General features: G+C 38.8%; 1 pseudogene; it reads left to right on the forward strand.

The window, feature by feature from the left end:
• The window catches only part of LOC109430303 (gamma-tubulin complex component 3-like), a 69,260-nt pseudogene extending 49,170 nt beyond the window's left edge, over positions 1-20,090 (forward strand).
• Positions 20,091-21,262: the final 1,172 nt, after the last annotated feature.

Consider the following 21,262-nt stretch of genomic DNA (forward strand, 5'->3'; position numbering starts at 1 on the left):
TGACGGAGAGTTTTGGTCGCAGTTTCACCATCACTAGGTAGTGGTCGGAGTCGACATTGGCGCCACGATAGGTCATGACGTCGATAATGTCGGAGAAGTGCCGTGCGTCAATCAGAACGTGGTCGATTTGCGATTCCGTTTGTTGTGGTGATCTCCAGGTGTAACGATAAGGGAGGCTGTGTTGGAAAAAGGTGGTACGTATGGCCATGTTTTTGGAGGCGGCGAAATCAATGAGTCGTAGGCCGTTTTCGGTAATCTGCTGATGGGCGCTGAACTTACCAATCGTCGGTCTGAATTCCTCCTCCTGGCCTACCTGAGCGTTTAAATCTCCTATGATGATCTTGACGTCGTAGCTTGGGCAGCGGTCGTACTCGTGTTCGAGCTGCTCGTAGAATGCGTCCTTGTCATCATCAGTGCTTCCGGAGTGTGGGCTGTGCACGTTTATTATGCTAAAGTTGAAGAATCGGCCCTTGATCCTCAACCTGCACATTCTTTCGTCGATCGGCCACCAACCGATCACGCGCCTCTGCACTTCGCCCATCACGATAAAAGCTGTTCCTAGTTCACGTGTGTTGTCGCAACTCTGGTAGATGGCATGATTACCTCTAAACGTCCGCATCATGGATTCTGTCCTCCTGCAGCGCTACGATGGCGAACCCACGGTCCTTCAGTAGATCGGCGAGTATGCGGGTGCTCCTAATGAAGTTGAGAGATCGGCAGTTCCACGTACCGAGTTTCAAATCGCAAGTCCTTTTTGTTTACTGGGGTCGTTGCCGTTGGTCTCGCTTCGTATTATTCAGTTGCTGATTTTCCGTAACAATGGTTTTTTACGGCTGGCTCATAGGACCTGACACCAAACCCCTGGCACAGTTGAGCTTAGAATCCTTCCCTGGCACTCGGACCTAGATTAGCCGCCCCTAACATGGAGATCAGACGCTGTTGTGAGCTGCTCCTCCTGGAGAACAGACGCTCAGGTTTGACGAAGCAAACCCCCCGCCCTTCTGTCAGCCTACGACAAAAGTTCCCACCGGGGTTGGTTACCCGATCTTCCCTAAGGTTGCTCGTAGTTTCCGGCCGGTACCATGAGGAGGTAGGGATGGGAGTTGCTGGGCAGAGGCCAGTGGACCACAGTAGGGTCTGAATTGCGCAGCATACCCAGCCTTTACCGTACCGAGTTCGTTCCTTGTTATTCCCTTTTATATTTGATCATGACATATACTTGAAGATTTCGGGAGTGTAGGTAGTCTAAGGAAGCTAAATGGACTAGTTTTCAGACACATGTAGGTCGGGTGGCCAGTCTTTTGTCACGAGATAACAGCTATCATGTTGTATTCGGATGGTCTCCAGTAAATTTAGCTTACCCTGGGCCTATCCATAAACAACATAGGGTTTGGGTGCTAATAGTGGACCCCTAAGCCATTGAAATTAACTTCTGCGGCTTTTTCGCTTTGCTACGTCAGTTGTTTGTTTCAAAGTGTAATTTTATAATAAGTTTCATGCCCCCTCTTTACGTTAAGACCGTCAAACATAAAACATTAATAAATTATTCCAGTGAAATACGCATTTGAAAATATGCATCGATGTTGCCTATAATGGACACCACCGGGGTCCACTATAGGGTTATTTACACTCTTAAAAAATTAGGAATTTACACGTGACGTAAACCATCAACGTACGCAAACATTTCATGACTGAATGGCAAATTTGACTCAGTTTTACATCCTTCATGTAAGTTCGAGTTGGTTGCACAAGATGTTAACAAACCTATCTGACCAGATAGGTAGAAGCAGTTTCACATTTATCGTTTGTCTCACAACTGGGTGATACAGCCGAGAGGTATAGTACGTGCCTCTCAATCAGCGGACCAGAGTTCGAATCCAGTTCATTATTTTACTTACATATGTTTTATCTCTCGCTTCGGCTCTAGCGATTGCTGGCTCGATTTTATTTGTGATAGAAGACGTAAATTTGTGTCAAACGGGCCGCTCCTTTTATGTGCATCCAAGTGAACTTAAATTTACATGAATTTTTCTAAGAGTGTACAAATATCTCAGCGCCTACAATGGACCATCCATTTGATTTCCATGTTATCTGTCACGCTGCCGACGGAGTCTATAGTGGACTTCCTGAATGTGCCTATAGTGGACCCTTTTGAGTGTTTACATTTATTAAACATTCAAAATAATCGATTTTTGTGGCCACTGGGCAATTTGTTTGCTACGAACTGCTGTGGAGCAACGTCATTGATGTTCCCTTTATGGAAGTTGACCGGATTCAGTTGATTTGAGCATTGATATTTGGGTTTTTCTATAGGGGGTCCACTATAGGCGCAGGGTCCAATACTAGCACCCAACCCCTAGACTCTAATGGGGGGAGGGCGGTTTTAACCAACGTCTATGATCCATAAAAAATTCGAAATTTTGTATGGATAAAAGTCTACGAGAGCCGGTTCCCGTGGTCACACGTTTGCTTCATAAGCAGATGGTCATGGGTTCGATTCCAGCCCCGGCACTTTCGTCAGTTGCTCTTTCCCCCTGAGAGCAGCTGACACTTGACCCTCTTCTGAGCCCATGGCTCAAACGAACCTGGATACTTGGACATCGGTGAACGGCAACTCATAATGGACCCCCAATCGGACTGGAAAAAAGGAACAACCAACAGCCACACATCAACATCCTCGTGCTCATCATTCTACCATGATAAAGTAGAAAGCGAAAGCAGCGTAACGGCAACCAGTTCGATATAGTACGATTAGAATGAAATGCATTTAGGCGCTATACATAGTACAGCTTCCAATTGGAATCGCTCACGCAATGCCCTAGTGGACAAAAGAGCTGTTAATTAGGTTAAATGATTGAAGAATAAAAAAAAGTCTACCCCGATCAGAAAGGCATAACAAAAATGTAACAGAATTATATCAGCGGTTGATAGATATATCAACCTTTGTTATATTTAGATATATTTGACAAAATGATTTGAAAACCTGATTTAATTATATCAGAATTATAACAAGGTCAGTTATAATACAAAAGAAAATATTTTGATCATTTTTATATGAACATTATAACAAACTCAGTTATAGTTTTGAAAATGCAGTTTATGTCAAATGGATATTTTAGAGGTGGTGTTTGGTACGCAATTACGCCGCTGTGTGGTGCTACTGCGCTTGTGAAATACAGGATTTTTGACAAGTTCGAATCATGATCCAGACCTTTAAGAAAATTCAGGTTATTCATTAAATTTATTTATTGACATACTTGTATTTGGTCGGCGTTAAGTCAGAGAGGACCATGTGTCTTTAACCATATTTCTAGAAAAACGACTTTAAAGCTTGCAACTCTATAGATTTTGAGTTTCAAATGTTCTTAAATTTTTGCCATAAACCTTAAAAACTATTCATAAAAGCATCGCTCTGTATTGATCGTGAAAATATGTAAAATAAAGCTTGAAACCGAGAAATTGCTAAGTAATTGATTGTACTTAGTCCAGTCTGAGTGAACGATTTTTGGAAAATCTACAACCAACTACAGTTTGCACTCAAGTTTTCACATATTTGATGAAAAAATGATGCACAAGTAGGACAACAGTTAATAGGAATGGTTTATAATGTGAGCAGGAAGTTTGAAATTTGATGTTTCTGTCATTACCCTGATTATTACCATATTCAATTTTTATATTCAGTCAGAGTGGACCAAGTACAACAGTTCAATATCACGAAGGGTAGTCAATTATTGAGCTATTTAAGAGTTCTTAACTTGAACATTTAATAGCCAACAACTTTAGATTCAGGGTTATCCCTTATTGGAAGTTCAAAATCGATTTTTTGATTATCTAGGTTCAAATTCACTAACACAAATTGAAATTCAAACCTTAAATGAGAAATTCCCCCACTGGTTGAAAGCACGTGTTCGGCATTTGCTCAAGATGCATGACGATGTCCATCAACACATCGGTAAAAAAGAAATAGCCTTCTGCTATTGATTGGTTTATTAAAAGCTTTCAACAATAGGGGGATTCACTTAACAGCGTGAACTGCTTATTAAAGTTTATTCTGGTTAAACGTCGCGATCACCAAGGCAATCTTTGATTATTTCATTGGCAATTTCATGAAACATTCAAATAATCAAAAAATCATGGCTTACGCAGCAATTTAAACTGTTTAGTGAGTCCCCTTAATGTTTCTCATTTTCAACTACTGCACAGATTATCATATCTATTTGTTTTCAGTTGAGATTCTGTTTCATTGAGTAAATCCTATTTGAATAACCGCTTTAAAATTGTGGAAGCTAAAAGAAATCATTGAAGCCCGATCGGTACTCTTTCGGGCGTGCCACAAGGATCGGTTTCAGGACCATTGATGTTAGCCTTATTTATCTACGACCTTCCTTCATCTTTGAGTATGTAATATCCACAGTTTGCAGATAATAAGAAGCTGTATTTCTACTGAATTAATAATTGCATGGCAATAAAACGTTACTAACGACATGGTGTAACCAAATTAGATATAAATTTCAAAACTCCACAAATTATTTTGTTATTAATCAATTCTTCAAAAACTAAGGTGATTTTCTTTTGCAGGCAACTAATTGTTTCAGTTGTATCATGTTAATTCAATAACAATGATGAAACTTCTTATTTCAGAATAATTTATTAAAATAATCTTGAATGGGACTACAAACTGCAAAACCTATGGAGGATTGTGAAACTTAAAACTTACTTCATGAGTGTTAACAGTTTCAATGAAAGTCATCCTTTTCATATCCATTTTGTTGCCTCACTTATCATAGCTTCATGTGACTGTTTGAGAGTTGCATTAACCCTAGTAGGATGGGGTCAATATGACCCAGACAAGCACGCTGAACGTACGCTACGCCTTCGTGGTGCAAAAGCCTAACATATTAGGAGGGTTAAATCATTGCATACGTTGGGCATTAAATTTTACTAGATACTCTGTGTGGCTCACCTACAATGACAACTGCTGGGATACTCATTTCTTATTTTTTTTAACTACGTTGCTGTGCGATGCTATATGACGAATTTCGCGCCAACTCGACCAGTGGTTGGCAACACCCTCTCAGAATCGAATGAAACTTGGTGGGCATAAAGACTAGGTTTTTATAAGCAACTTTGCATACTTAAATTTTCGAAAATTTTCAAGAGTAACATTTGAAGAGGGCCTAACTTTTTTTCGAAAATTTTTAAAAAATCGATGTAACTCAAAAATGACAAGACCTATAGAAAAGTGTTGTATGGGGGACTTTTAGAGAATTTTCCAAGCTTTCATGAAAAAATATTTAAAAAATTCTAAATTCATTTTTACACGCTAAAAAATATATTTTTAAAATTAAAAGTCAATTTACAGAAAATGCCCACTTTTTTATGTTTTGAATTTTTTTTTCCAAGAAAGTCAATATTGTTGCCTAACTTTCCTCCATACATCACAAGATGGGCACTTTTAAGGAAAAAAAGTTTTTCTAACAAAAACTTTTTCATGTTATTTTTTTTAGCGTGTTGCGCATTAACTCGTACAGGATGTATCAAGAATCCTTATACCCATTTAATAACACTCAATGGACATTACAACTTTGTTTGATTGGGTGCCTTCTTTTTCTTGGCGTTACATCCCAACTGGAATAGAACCTGTTTCTCAGCTTGTTTTGATATCTGAATGCTTAAAACAGCATTCTGTTTGCTGAAATTGTATTATTGTGTGCCTAGAATCAGTGAACTAACATCATTATTAGAAGCGAATGATAAAGAATCGGGTTTATTTCAACAATGGCTAACCACTGATCGATGCAATTTGGAAACTATTACTAAGACTATAGACGAGTTTGTTCCGTATTTTGTAGAAAAAGTTGATAAGCTTATAACTCATGATTTCATTTTTAAAGAACAATCCTCATTTTTGCGGGATAAAAAAGAATCTCTTAAACAGGGTGAAGTATTAACAATTTGTGACTTTTCAGAAAATTATTCATTTATCATTCAAAATTCAGCTCAAGGTTACCATTGGAATAATTCTCAAGCTACCATTCACCCCTTTGAAGTGTACTACAGAAAAGAAAATAAGTTGGAAAACTTGAGCTTTATAATAATATCTGAAGTACTTACACACGATACAACAGCAGTTCAGTTATTTATATCAAAACTGCTGGATTTCATTAAACAATCGATTGATTTCTCAAAAATTACTTTCATGTCAGATGGAGCAGCAGCTCATTATAAGAACAAAAAAAATATTTGCCAGTTTGTGCAGTTTTCGGTCCAATTATGGATTGGAAGCAGAATGGCACTTCTTCGCAACTTCACATGGCAAAGGTCCATGTGACGCTATTAGAGGTACTCTCAAGCGAATGGCAAAACGAGCAAGTCTTGCTCGAGATTATGGAAACACAATCACAACTCCTCGAGAACTGTATGACTGGGCAGTTAAACAGTCAGATATACATATAACAAAATTGAATTTCTGCTTTATTTCAAATGAACAATATGCAAAAATGACGGATGAACTTGAAGAACTATACACATACAGTCACGTAAAAACAATACCTGGTACACAAAAATTTCATTCATTTGTGCCAATTTCTGAAAATCAAATTGAAGCGAAGAAGTTTTCGAATTCAAAAGATAATCCAAAAAAGTTTACTTTGTTTCAGATAGACTAAAGATCTAATATTCAAAAAACGTTACAATAGAATGTATAAAAGAAGAATGTATATATTGTAGAAAAGAAAATAATTGAATACACATATACATATGTACATATTTCATCAATACACAAGCGTTTTCATTGATATAAAACCCTAAAAGCAAATTTGTCTTGAGCCCTTTCCAATATCAAGCACGTTTTCAAAGTCAAGCACGTTAAGATATTAAAAAAGTAGTTGAGCCCATTGAGTTTTAATGGATTGTCATTAGGATTCTGGATACATTACTGAACGAGTTAATGCACAACACGCAAAAAAAATAAATGAAAAAGTTTTTTTAGAAAAATTCTTTTTCCTTAAAAGTGCCCATCTTGTGATGTATGGAGGAAAGTTAGGCAACAATATTGACTTTCTTGGAAAAAAATTTCAAAACATAAAAAAGTGGGCATTTTCTGTAAATTGACTTTTAGTTTTGAAAAGATATTTTTTAGCGTGTAAAACATTTTTTTATATTTTTTAAATATGTTTTCTTGAAAGCTTGGACAATTCCCTAAAAGTCCCCCATACATCACTTTTTTGTACAACTTATCATATTCGAGTTGTATTTTTTGTGAAAAAAACGGCTAATGCGCAACACGCTAAAAAAACTAACATGAAAAAGTTTTTGTTAGAAGAACTTTTTTTCCTTAAAAGTGCCCATCTTGTGATGTATGGAGGAAAGTTAGGCAACAATATTGACTTTCTTGGAAAAAAATTTCAAAACATAAAAAAGTGGGCATTTTCTGTAAATTGACTTTTAATTTTAAAAATATATTTTTTTGCGTGAAAAAATTAATTTAGAATTTTTAAAATATTTTTTCATGAAAGCTTGGACAATTTTCTAAATGTCACCCATACATCACTTTTTTGTACATCTTATCATATTCGAGTTATTTTTTGTGAAAAAAAAAACGGTTAAAGAACTTTGACTCTTTTTAAATGTTAGTCTAGGTTAATTTTGAAAAAACAAAATACGCAAAGTTGCTTGAAAAGGTAAAGTTATGAAACCTACAAAATTTCATAACATTCTGAGGGGGTGCTGCCAACCCCGAAGACGAGTTGGTGCGAAATTCGTCATATATAGTATCATTCGCTAAGGACCTAAAATCATCACTAAGGTACTGATGATCTTAAGGCTTAAGCATCTGTCATTATTTTTCGGAAAATAAAAAGCAGTTTTCTCGCTGTAAATCAAAACATCGATCATGAAAATTTATTCACTGCATTCTATTAATCATGTGGAGTACAGTGAATATTAGCGCGACAATATCCATCTAAGCTTTCTTAAAAGTTTGGATCATGATTCAAACATGTCAAAAATACTGCATTTGTTTATTTAAACTATTTTTGCTGAAAATAAAAACATTATATGATATCACGAGGCAAAGCATACGCCACAGAATTGCTTTAGTATGTCAATTCTTGTACCTTGTAATGTTGAAATTGTGCTTTGAACACTTCATTTTTTTTTTATTTTACATGCCATCTAAATCTGACAATCTCCAGAAATGCACACTAACGCCACGATGCGGTGAAATTTTAAACCACCAGACTACTGCATAACTTTGCCATAGGCAGGAACTTACTTGATAATTATTTAATAACACATGTCGAAATTTTCTGATTTAATTGCTCGCTAGCACCAAGAGAAGGTGAAATTGTATACCACTTTTTTCACTGTTTTGTCATTAACTATCTCTACAACTTTGATGAAGATACGACATTTATTTCTGGTCTGAATCATTAGATAAAGCATGCCAAAATGCAGAGCAAATTATTGAGTTTCAATTATAATCAAATTATATCCACTTTTGTTATTATATCCTAAGATGACGTAATTGCGATCAACTGTATCAAGAACACTTTTATGTGACGTCATATTTTCTCTCCCCTGTACGTTTGCCAAATGAGTCTATTTCTAGACCAGCCGCCAAAACGAAGAACCACTTGATCATATACCACCCTTCACTTCAAGTGCTGCAATGGTCTCATTGATAAAGGCGCCGGATTGCAGTTAAAGGCTGGCGTCCTTGGTTCGATTCCCGTCTGGGTGAGGGTTTTTTATATACTACGTAGGGCAAGTTTTTTATACAAAAAACTTTTCGCTAAAAATAAATAACACTCTTAATAAAAATTACCCAAAAAATGAGTTAAAATTTACCCAACTCAATTTTTACCCAATATATTTATATCTAATTTATAACAACATGTGTTATAACTTTTTGATTATTCCAATATTTATTATATCTCACGTTGTTATAAATTTGATAAAATTGTATCAACACCTGTTATAATTATGTTATGGCTAGAGCAATTTTAGTTATATTTTTTGTTATTTTAACACCTAACCGGCGAATTTTATAACTCATTCTGTTATGAAAAATGTTTGAAATAAATAACTCAATCGGTTATAATTTTGTTATGCCTTTCTGATCGGGACGAGGGGGGAGGGGGCTCTGAGACAGCCAAAAATGAGTCTATGTAGTTTATGGACAGCGCCCCTGCTACAGCAAACCAGGAGATTTCAGGAGGAAGGAGCTTCAAAGGCACGCAGGTGTATTTTATGGAGATCTCATAAGGGTTTAAGATACGTTTCAATGTGTTTCAGGATGTTTCAAGGAGAGTTTGAGGGGGCTCCAGAGGCTCGCAGGTGAATTTCACGGAGATTCCATGGTGGTTTGAGAGGCGTTTCAAAGTAGTTCAAAAGATGTCAAGAAACAAAACCCTAAATTTGGTGGATAACACGAAGAAATTCCGAAACCACATCTCACTCCATGCCACCTATGTAGTTCATATGACCATCAAACGATAAGAATCGTGATTATGTATCTCTTTCCCATCAAACACCAATTCAGCAAGCAACTACTGGCCCTTCATCAACTTCGACGACCTTACGTTGTCGTCATCCATTCCGGGACACCATCACCCGCCGAAGGCCAATGGAAAGCGAAAACGCGACGTCTGCTGGCTCTCACTACGTAGTCATCGTCGTCGTCCTATGCTCAAGTACCCGATGGAGTACGGTCGCCAGACTGAAGAGCGGAATAGTTTTCGTTTTCATGTTCATGGTCACTCTTTTACTATAGGTAAGGTACTCGGGAAAAACTCCCGTCAATGGCTGTGAATGTGTGGGTGTCGGTAGTACGATGCACATTGTCCCCACTTGCTCCAAGTGGGGGAGCAGAGATTTTCTCACTCAAGTGAGAAAAGTCGTCGCGTGTTTGTCTCGTTTTACACTCGAAGCCCGTCTCTCTCTAGGTATTTGTTCAGCGTTTTTGTTCTACCTTTGCTCAACGACGTGTTTGTATGCAAATATGTTGGTATACTTGAAGTTTTCCGTCGGCTCGTGGGAAACTGCAGTAGGAAAAGATGAGCGAGGATGGGCACTACTTCCCACACCCGCACAGTTTCGTGCTAGCTGTTGGTTGCTGTTTGCCTGCTGGGAGGGTAGAACTGAGAATTTGACAGACAGGCAGGATTCAGATGTGGAAATTAATTTTGCCGCAAGTGGCTTATTCGAATGCAATAATTCGATTTTAGCGTCATGCATTGATTTCGTTAGGCAAACTAGCATTGAATGTGATACCGTCCTCCGCAGTTAGCATCATGATAGTTATTGTAAATTTGGCGAATTAGTATCTATGATTTTACATGGCTGGAAGGTGCTTTTGGATAGTTTCCGTTATAATTCAGTCAGTTTTACACCAATTGACTATTTTTTAGCACGGTAAGGTACAAAAACCTTCGTCAATTGGTATGAAATTGATTGAGTTATAACGAAAAGTGTTCAAAATAGGACTACCTGCCCAAATAGTCCCACACCCAAGTTGCTTTATTTTAAAGCTTCAATATTTGAACCTAAATGTCTACATTAAACTTCAATTCATAGTTGCTTTAATTCAGGTAAATGTTTTCCCGAAATTCCCAAGAGTTATGGCACTGACATCTTCTTTATGGCTCTACGTCTCCACTGGGACTTGGCCTGCCTCGCTTCACCTTAGTGTTCTCTGAGCATTTCCACAGTTATTGATTGAAGGGCTTCCTTTGCCTGCCTTTGCATGAATTTGTATATTGTGATGCAAGTACAATGGTACACTATGCCCAGGGAGTCGAGAAAATTTTCCCGACCGGAAAGGCAATTGAACCCGCCGTCTCCGGAATGGCACTGACATCTCAGAAAGAACTGTTGAACCTTTAGTGGTTTTGCAAATTTTAGGATTGTTTTTTGCCTTTCTCGTACACCAAGGTGTACCGAAAGGCTATATGTTCACTCCAAAAATGAAATTTTGATAGAGCCCCCGGAGGGGCAAGTTTCATATACCAATCGACTCAGCTCGACGAGTTGAGATGATGTCTGTGTGTGTGTATGTGTGTGTGTGTGTATGTATGTGTGTGTGTATGTGTACAAAAAAAAGGTCACCTCACTTTTAGACAGTAAATATCAACCGATTTTAACGATCAACGGCTTATTCGACGCAGAATCTGGTCCCATTGTTTCCTATTGAAAATGGTTCGGATCGGTCCAGCCGTTCCGGAGTTATGGCCATTTAGGTGTTCCGGATCGGTACCCCTGGAAGGGGACAGACATGAACATGCACCAAACCCATGCATGTGACCCATCAAACCACGGCATTTACGATTATCTGATGAATGGTGAGCAGGAAAATAGCCTCAGACCATATCTGAACCGGTAATGTTCCGGAACCGGTTCTGGGTTTCCCGCCGGAAGTGGCCAAATATCAAATTGAACATAACTCATACAAGCTACACACCAAACAGCGGCTTTTTCGATAATCTGATGAACAGTTAGCAAGAAAACAGTATCAGACCACATCTGAACCGGTAATGTTCCAGAACCGCTTCCGGATGTCCCACCGGAAGTGGCCAAATATAAAAGAGTACAAAACCCATGCATGCGACATATCAAACAGCGGCATTTTCGATAACCTGATGAACGGTTAGCAGGAAAACAATATTAGTCCATATCTGAACCAGTAGTGTTCCGGAACCGGTTCCGGGGGTCCCGGCGGATGTGGCCTAATAAAATAGAGTACCTAACCCATGCATGCGATACAACAAATAACGGCTTTTCTGATAACCTGATGACTGGTTATCAAAGAAATAGGTTAGGACCACATTAGGGACAGCCGGTAGTGCTGTAACCGGTTGCGGGTGTCCCTCCGAAAGCGGCTAAATATATGCGACAGAGCAAAGCTAGGATTTTTTGATAACCTCATGAACATAAGCAAGCAAACAGGTTCTGACCGGCGAAAAAAATGTTTTACGCATATGGTCAAATCTCAACCGTTACGTAGTAATTGAACTTTACATGTTTTTGACTTTGCTTGTCTCAAACTGGCTATAACTTGAAAATGGTCAAACTTATCGCATTTGAAAGATTATAAAATTTGCTACCAAAAAAGATCTTGGAATCTATTTGTTTAGTTAGATAACTAAAGCTATAAAGCTCGAAAGTAATGTTTTGCCTTTCTCGTACACTTAGTGTACTAAAAAACTATATGTTCACTCAAAAAACGATTTTTCGAAAAAAGGCTCGGAGGATCAAGTCGCATATACCAATCAACTCAGTTCAACGAATTACGATTATGTCTGTATGTGTGTATGCATGAATGTATGTATGTGCGCAAAATAAATTCACTCACTTTTAAGGCACTTCCCATTGACCGATTTTTCGGATTATACCTTGAATCTAACTGGAATTGTTTGCTATTAAAAAATGGTCCAGATCGGTCAAGGCGTTCCGAAGTTATGGCCATTTCAGTGATCCGGACCAGCACCGGTAAAACTGGTCGTATATAAAACTGAAGTAGCCTCATCATGCGATACATCATAGTTGGCGAGTTTTGTGCGGAAATCAACACTGGAGACCAGAAGCTCCACTAAAGCTTAAGATGGCGGCTCCGAATTCCACTAAAACTTAAAATCGCGGCTCTTTAATGGAGTTTTAGGGCCTGAAACAATGCATTTTTGGTATATTTGGTATGGGGATGATTTCTGGATTCCAAAAATGGTGACTTCAATATCCAAGATGTTGGTCCAAAATCAAGATGGCGGCTGTTTAATGAAATATATTTTTCGTAGGGAAGATGCCTGGACGCCAAAAATGACGACCAGAACCAGTGGCGTCGCGTAACCTCACTTTTTACCTGTGCACCAAGTATAAATTCTTGAATTTTTTAAACAAATTTGCTTGTAGTAATAAGAAAATTACGAGAATAGTTGCTTTCACTCATTTCTATTTCGATTTTGATCATAAATCCCCTGCAATTGCAAGTTTTAGGGTCGGTGCACAGGTAAAAAGTGAGGTTACGCGACGCCACTGACCAGAACATTCATAATGGCAATCTTAAATCCTAAATGACAGCTTCAAATTCAAGATAGCGTCTTTTTCTTAAGAGTTTGAGACTTAAACATTTAAAGCCAGATAAACGATATGATTTCTGGTATCATGAAATGGATTTCTGTTAATTGTATGAAAGTGCGATATACATCAACATTTCGCTTGATTTTTATTGAAATGGGGTTTCGTAGGCACGAGAAAGGCGCCATCACCGCTAGGTGGATTAATTAAGGTTTTTAATATTTGTATGTTGTTAAAGCTTTATTTTATAATTCCTTGACGAACGATGTAAATGATTTTCGTTCTCATTTCCCAAACTACAATTTCAAACTCCAAACTGTTAACTGTCCAAACTGATCAGGTTCTACACATCAATTTCAAATTCATTCCAAACTGCTGGCGAAAACCACTCCATGCTTGCAGAAATCTCAGTACGCCAACCACAGACAGCGCCGCCGAGCTCTTCAATTTCAATTAGTTGGCCTTGACGTTTCATAAAATCATTATCACGCCGTGCGCCAATCTCTGCTTCTCTCCAGATTTTATGCAACTTCCTACTTTCCTGCCTCTCCTCATGCACCCAGCATCCAGCCGTGCCGTACCTACACTGCCAACGCTTTACCGGGCATTGTTGTGCCCGTGTTCCGAAAGGCCCACTCCTGCCGGAATATCGGAATGTCGTTATTGTATTCCGCACGTCTGCCTCGTACACCAACCGCCTTGCCGGGTTGAGGCTGTTGTTTATTCGAAGTTTTCCCAAATGGCACTTAGGACCCATTCCACGATTTTCTCTCTAACTGCTTGTGAGCTCAACTGTGGCTGGAGGAGTGCTTTGCTGCTCTGCAGCCACCAAGACCTCAACTTTCCTGAACACTTGCGACAATCCTACGAACCGGTTGCCATAACAGTTATGTAATTGGCTTTTATTGATTAATTTTATGTGTGTGTACGGATGGGACACGCGCATGTGGACGTTTACGGTGCTCCCGAATGTATGCTTCAGTACATAAGTGTTCGTCCTACACCAGCCAGCATCCGCCCACCATTCAGGGCCTTTTCCGTTGCACCGATAGAATGGTGCCCGAGTAAAAAAAGCATCAGTTCTATGTAATTTTATCAGTCGAAGGAACTTTCGATGGATGAAAGGATTGTAAAAATAACGAATATGGGTAATTCTCGCTGAGACCGGCCCACTATTTACACCTTGTCTTCAAAAATGTTTAAATAGTGGGCCGGTCTCAGCGAGAGTTATCCATATGTAACAGCTATCAATCGGGTGGTAATGCTGCAGCAAGGAACCCGACAGAACAACAGAACAGAAGCGGAAACTGCAGAACCACTTCTTTCAGGAGACCTGACGGACGCATATGAGTCTATTGAAAGGTGGAAGCAGCACTTCGATGAGCACCTGAATGCTATGAAGAATGTTGGCCACGGTAGCTAAGGAAACGACTACTGCAGTGCAGCAGAGGACAGAAACGATACAAATCTCAGTCCCATGCTGAGGGAAGTTAAGGATGCACCCTACCTGCTCAAAACTAACAAGCAGCCACGCACACGCTGCACGGTGGGACGAATGGCCAAAAACGTGAACTTTATCACATTATTTTACAAACACTGCATAGAAGTGAGCTAAACCAGTCGGTCACATGTATCCAATTGGTTTTTGTGAGCGCAATAATGCATACAATTATGCGAATAGTTAATATTTATCACTTCGCAGAAGATAATAGGGTTCTAAATGACATACAAAAACTGATATTATTGTTTTAGCGTCAAAAATAGGCTCCAGTAATATTAAGAACCCCTGCTAAGGATACTCGAAGATACAGCCGAAAACATCAGGATATTCAACTAATAGTAGTACATATTGAACCTAGTGGGGTTTGGTTTGCATCCGTTGCATCCAAGATAGTTATTGAGCCATGAAAAACAGCTTTTTTTACACAAAAATAGCAATAACTAACCCTATTGACATTTTAGAATCCTATTCACTTCTACAAAGTTGTTTATTTTGACATTTTACATAACTTTGTAGAACATTGCAACTTTCTAAAACTGCGCGTTTTTGAAATATATGGATAAAATAATTTTTGGGGGGTCATTCATAAAATACGTCTGTATCTTGAAACAACGAAGAGATAGAGGGTTGGTGTCTTCGGCAAAGATATTTGTATTGAGCATATCTACAACTTTATCGACGACACCATATTGAAAAAAACATCAAACAAAAAAGTTGGATTTTACAGCGCCACCTGTGGCAAAGTTGCGAACTAAAACTAAACGCCATTGGATGCGTTCTATTTTTAAATTTAAATTTTCATCCGAAGACACCATGCCGATAAAATCACGTTTTAAGACACTGCTGAAAAAAGTTCACGTTTTTGGCCTTCGTCCCACCGTGCGCTGATTGTGTCTTTTTCGCTTCGAACAATGTGCTTCCGGGAAACAATATATCGAAACTAAATCCACACACGTGGTAATGGGAATTAACGCAGGATGAGATGCTTGCTTTGTTCCAGTTGGGACGTGACAACTAAAAGAAGAAGACGTCATAGTACTGGTGGTTCACAAGTTTGAAAATATGCAGTGCAAAGTGCAACACAAGCGTCCATCTTCGATACCGGTGATGTATGCTGTTTACGGCTTTATGTTGTTAGTTTCTGCAAGAGTTACTGCGGAAATTTATTGGGAAAATTCCTGAAAAACAGTGTGTTTTTGGAGGCAACGTCGAAATGCCGCTTTTTCATTTGGTTCGACCGCGAGCGCGTCGTCGTCGTCGTCTATTTCACAGTGCTCGTCTTCGTACAGGGCAGTTTAGTGTGTTTTTGGAGGTAACGTCGAAATGACGCTTTTTCATTTGGTTCGGCCGCGAGCGCGTCGTCGTCGTCGTCTATTTCACAGTGCTCGTCTTCGTACAGGGCAGTTTAGTGTGTTTTTGGAGGTAACGTCGAAATGACGCTTTGAGTTTTTGGAGGCAAAGTGTACAGGCCGCGTTTTCATTCGGATCGTCCGTCGTCGTCGTCGTCGTCTATTTGACTGTGCTCATCTTCGTGATTTTGGAGGCAAAGTGAATAGGCCATTTTTTTCATTTGGGGCTGCCGCGTCGTCGTCGTCGCAGATTTGGCTGTGCTCATCTTCGTATGGGGCGGTTTAGTGTGATTTTTGAGGCAAAGTGAAAAAGCCGCTTTTTTTTTATTCGGACCGGCTGCGTTGTCGTCAATTTGAATGTCCACATCGTCGTACCCGTGTGTAGTTGTAGCGGTTCAGTGTGATTTCGGAGAAGAGGCCAATTAGTGGAAGATGCTGTAGCACATACGCACTGGACACTTCGAAGGATATTAATTGGTGAGCTCTTTCCATTTTATCATAACAATAATAATAATAATAATTAATGCTAAAAGATTTATACAATTCTGCTCTGGTTTTTGTGTATTTATCTAACAAATATTGAAAAGTTCGTCACATCATGTGTCGGCGCTAGTTCCAAATGCACATTTAGTTGATAATAAATAATTTCTTTTCATTTTTTGCATGAACACAACAATTTGAATGGTTCGTCATCTTCGGTGTCGACATTTGTAATATTTTAGTCCAAATGAATAAATGTTTTGACTCAAATAAAGGTTGCATGAATTTCTGGAAAAAGAGAGGGTCGGTAAAAAATAGACGGCGAACAATGCGGTAAGATCTTTCTGATTTATTTATCACGTGTTATTTTGTTAATACTTGTGAATTGATCGCGTTCAGCATTGTCTCGCGCGGAAACGCAAACTACAGATGCGTCGGTGTTTAGCGCGAATGAATAACTTATGTAGGGTGAGTTTTGAGGCACAAAAGATCGCGTTCGTCGTCCAAGGTTTAGAAGGGTAATTCTTCGCGAGCGCATTATTAATCGCGATTCAAAACATTACACTCGTTTACCACGACAAAATCCTCAACACATCTCCATTTCCCCTGTCCAAACTCCTAGTGATTTCTCGTAGTAACGCAGAGAATTCCTCGGTTATTGGCCTAAGCGAGAATCACGTCATCACTTCCTTCCCTATCCTCAATTGACCTGCATTCGGACGCGGCCGGCGCTGGTATTGCTTATTGAAAAGTATTGGGATTCCAGCATTTACACAATGAAGAGAAAGCTAATCCCAAGCATCATCTGTTGGTTCTTTGTGTAAATGCAGTTGTCCTTGCAATAACAGAGGAGCAACCGCGGGCGGTCAATCATGCTCATGCTGCTCATGCTCATGCTCAAATTTATTGGGAAAATTCCTGAAAAAATGCAGGTGAAGTTCCCGAAAAAAAATCCTGGAGGACTGTTCGGAAGAATTTCTAAAAAAAGGCTAAAAATATTTCAGGAGAAATTTCGGAAACATTTCTGAAGAAACAGCTGGAGGGTTTCCTGAAATAAATTCTGGAGAAATTCCTAAAGAAACATCTGAAGAATTTGGTGATGAAATATGTAGAGCAATTCCTAAAGAGTTTTATGGAGGGATACGTGGGGAATCTCTGAAGTAATTCATTAAGAAATTTCTGAGGCAAATTCCTGAATAAATTCCTTACGAAATTATTAATGAAATTCCTGGATGAATTTTTGGAGGAAAAAAAATCCTAGAAAAACTCATGAACAAACTAGAAAAAAAAACTTTAGACGGCTTCCTGTAGTAAAACGTGGAGGAATTCCAACAACAAATTCTGCAAGACTTCCTAAAAAAAAGAGAAATTCCTGAAGAGATTTCTGGGAACATTCCTAAAGAAATTTCAGAAAAATTCTTAAAAAAAATCCTGAAGAAATTGCTGAAAAAATCGTTAAGAAATTTCTAATGGAATTCATGCGGAAACCTCTGGAGGATTTTCCAAAGGAATACCTGGAACAATTCCTGAAAAAAATCCTTAAGAAATTACTGAAAATATTCCTGGACGAGTTCCGGAATCCCCAAAGAAATGCTCGGAATGTTATATGATAAAATTTCTGGAAAAATTCCTGGACAAATATCTGAAGTATTATTGAAAAAAAATTAAAGGAAATCCTGAAAAATGTAGCGTAATCTCTGGATGAGCTACTGAAAAAGTTCCAGTAAAATTTCCTACAATAAATTCGTTAAACATTCACGGAAGAATTTCTGTAAAAACGACTGGAAGAATTGTTGAAGAAATTCCTTGAGCAATTTCTCAAGGATCATCAGAAATAATTTCCAAAGCGATACCTGGAAGTACTATCAAAAGAAATTCATGATTAGTTCATAAAGGAACTTCTGCAAAGTTTCTCGAAGGAATATTTTACAAAACCGCTGAGTTTTGCTGATTTTCAAGAGTATTTCTCATGGGTTCCTGGAGATATTCCTTCTCATTTATGGAGACTGAACAAGCACTAACATTAGACAACGGATAATACACAGAACACCCAGTGCCCCAGAAGAGAATTTTCCGATTGTCGAAAAGTTTTCCTCGACTGGAGCGGGTATCGAACCCACACCCTGAGGCCTACGAAATGGGTAGATGACTGAATGGATGATGGAAAACTTATTGACTATATTCTTGGGGCATTCCTTAAATCATTCCTGGCAAAATTCCCATAAGAGCTTCTGGAGGAGAATTTACCAAAGAAATTGATGGAGGTTTGCCCAAGAATTTTAATCAAGAATTCGTAAGTACTTCCAAGAAAAAATACAAAAGAAACTCTTGGATGATTTTAAAAAGAAGTTTTTTGAAAAATTCCCATAGATTTTCGTTTAAGTCTGGCAACACTGGAGTGGCTATTGGTCTGTATTTTGAGTGCGCTATTTCTCATTGAATTGAATAAGTTTTCGGCAAGCTAAACGTTACCACATTCAATATATCAGTAGAATAAATGCGGCTGGAACCCTGGAGCTATTATCTCTTCGATCGGTGAAGTATATGTACAGGAAAAATAGAATTATAAATCGACTTAGATGTGGAGAAGCCTACTTTCAGTCATCCATTGCTTGCTTCGTGGGCCATACTACAATCCTCTTACAGCGGCACTTGTTAGCCTTCACTATACTGTCAATACAACTATCAGTGTCGTGGGGTTGTTGTGAGTATCTTTGTTTGAAAACAGTATGTCTGATCAGGAAGACTCGATTATCTGTACGCTCTGTAGCAAAGTTGAAACTGATGCTACAAAGGTGCTCGAATGCGTACAATGTCACCAATGTCATCACTTTAAATGCAAGAAAATAATCGGAAATGCTATACGGAAAATGAAGAGTCAGCAATATTTCTGTTCAGTTCCATGTAAAGAAATACATATGCGATCAATGGGTACATCTGCAGCCGAAAATCTCGTTATCGAGGAGATGCGTAAAGTGATAAGTGAAGTGCAGGAGCTGAGGAAGGAAAACGTACAAACTCGGAAAGCATTAGAGAAGACGATTGAGGAAGTAGAGCTGAGCCAGCAATTTCTATCGAATAAGTTCGAGACCATGATGGATGAGCTACGTTCTGTGAAGGTTTGCCAAGAGAATTTGAAAGTGGACGTAGGTGTGGTTCGTGAACGTTACGATGCACTGACTACCAAGGTTGATGAGCTGGAAAAAGAATGTGATCGCTTAGGTCGTTCTGCTGTTTCCCGCAACGCTATCATTCTAGGAGTGCCTGTATTGAAGAATGAGATTGTTCGAGCTGTTGCTATGAGGATCGGTTCTGTATTAGGTTGCGAACTGTCTGACGCTGCTGTTGTTGATGCTGTGAGGCTGCATGATCCCAAGGAGGAGAGGAAGAACCCACCAATCAAAGTCATCTTCAGTGAACAACACTTCAAAGAAACGGTTTTCAGTAAGAAGAAAGGTCATGGCCAATTGTTGGTGTCAGCACTTGGTGATGGTTACGCTGGAATGCCTGGAAAAATTATGATTCGAGATGAAATGACACCACATGGGCTTTCGCTGTTACGTGAAACGAAGGATGTTCAGGAATCGTTGGAGTTGCAGTACGTTTGGCCAGGAAGGCATGGTGCTATTTTGGTGAAAAAATCACATAACTCAAAAGTTGAAATCATCCGCTGCCGTAAGGACATCTAAGATTTGTGCCGAAATTTGAAGAAAAGGGCATATAACTCGTCTGGCCTTAATTCGTCTTCGCTTTCTTCATCGTCAGTCCATGAACCTTCTCCCAAACGGCGTTAACAACTAGAAGTCTACCAGAAGTTAGTGATAACACAGTATTAGTAATTGTATCTATCATGGATTCAACAGTGAATAATCATAATTATATGTGTATTGAAGATTGTATTGCGAATAAAGCAAATTTAAACCATAACACTACGTTGAGAGTTTTTCAATGGAATACGAGAGGGATGAACAGCTTAATGAAGTTTGATTCAGTAAAAGAATTTCTGCACAGATATGGGGACCGTATGGACATCATTGTGTTAGGGGAAACTTGGCTGCAACAAAGTAGAACTGGCCTTTTTTAACTTGACGGCTATAGAAGCATTTTTTCGTGTCGTGAAGCATCCAATGGAGGCCTCGCTGTGTATATACGCTCTGATATCGAATTAGGAGTTGTTGAAGTGGAATTACTGGATGGTCTTCATTATATTTTGGTGGACTTAAACTATCGAGGAAAGCGTATAGCTCTGCATGCTGTTTACCGTCCACCTGGGTTTCGTTTCTCGGATTTTGTCAGGGTACTGGATCGGAAATTAGGTACAACACAGCAAGGATGTGATATTCTCCTCGTAGGCGATACCAACGTTCCCGTTAACCTTGAAGCCAATAATGCAGTAAGGGAGTACCGTGATTTCGGGTGAAATTGATCAGTGGGGTGAAATTGATCGACGTGAGGGCAATTTTTATTTGTCAAAAATAAAGCTTTGAACTTAAAACACTTTGTAGAAAATGACCATCATCTGGCTCAAGGGTTATTGAATGATGAGCTTACATGTTTTACAGCTAATTAGTCATATATTTCTGTATTAAATTTAATACTTTCCGAAATTGAGTGTTCGGTAAATTTTAAAGACTCTTTCAAACTTTTGTTAGCGTAGCTGTATCGTACATGAAATAAATATTCGAATGAATGTTTATAGCTGCCACGTGTTCGCTAAATCCGGTTTCGTCATCAAAAGTTCTATAAATATTGATATTTATACATTAAATTGTACTTTTGCTAAAGTAATAACTTATTTAGTATGAAAATTGCATACTTTTAGGCGTTTTCTTTAGATTTATCAAGCTATAAACTTAAATAA

This window comes from Aedes albopictus, chromosome 1 (genome assembly GCF_035046485.1).
Source record: "Aedes albopictus strain Foshan chromosome 1, AalbF5, whole genome shotgun sequence".
Taxonomy (NCBI): Eukaryota; Metazoa; Arthropoda; class Insecta; order Diptera; family Culicidae; genus Aedes; species Aedes albopictus.